At 36.9% G+C, this 761-nt stretch overlaps 1 protein-coding gene across 1 annotated transcript in view; it reads right to left on the bottom strand.

Moving 5' to 3' along the window:
• Positions 1 to 761, bottom strand: part of SH2D4B (SH2 domain containing 4B) — a 358,103-nt gene that overhangs the window by 165,436 nt on the left and 191,906 nt on the right. The gene's annotated exons all lie outside the window — the stretch shown is intronic.

Here is a 761-nt window from a genome sequence, read left to right as displayed (position 1 = left end):
CCTCTTGAGAACAGGAACCAGACAAGGATGCCCACTATCACTTCTATTCAACAATGTACTGGAAGTCCTAGCCATGGCCATAAGGCAAGAAAAGGAAGTCAAAGGCATTAATTGGTAAGGAAGAAGTCAAACTATCCCTATTTGCTGATGATATGATCCTATAACTAGAAAACCCAATAGACCCAGTCAAATACCTACTGGAACTACTTGAGAGATTTAGCATCATGGCAAGATATAAGATCTACATCCAAAATTCAGCTGGATTCTTCTACACCAGCAAAGAGATTGCTGAGAAAGAAATAAGGAAATCAATACCGTTTTCAATAGCTACAAAAAAATAAAATACTTGACAATAAATCTTACCAGGGACTCAAAAGACCTCTACAAAGAAAACTATAAAAAAAACAACTTCAAGAAACCATAAGAGAACTACATAAATGGAAGAACATCCCATGCCCATGGATAGGAAGATTGAACATTGTGAAAATGTCAGTTCTACCCAAAGCAATCCATTCATTCAATGTAATCCCAATCCAGATCTCATCAACATTCTTTAGGGATATGGAAAAACCAATCACTAACTTTATATGGAAAAGAAAGAAACCTCAGATAAGCAAAGCACTATTGAAGAAGAAAAACAAAGTAGGAGGTCTCACACTGCCTGAGCGCAAAACCTACTATACAGCGACAGTAGTCAAAATTGCCTGGTATTGGTTTAATGGCAGATACATAGACCAATGGAATAGAATTGAGAACCCAGA

Source organism: Orycteropus afer, unplaced genomic scaffold (assembly GCF_000298275.1).
Source record: "Orycteropus afer afer isolate SDZICR_OR568_19922 unplaced genomic scaffold, OryAfe1.0 scaffold00163, whole genome shotgun sequence".
NCBI lineage: Eukaryota > Metazoa > Chordata > Mammalia > Tubulidentata > Orycteropodidae > Orycteropus > Orycteropus afer.
This window is presented reverse-complemented; position numbering and strand designations above follow the sequence as displayed.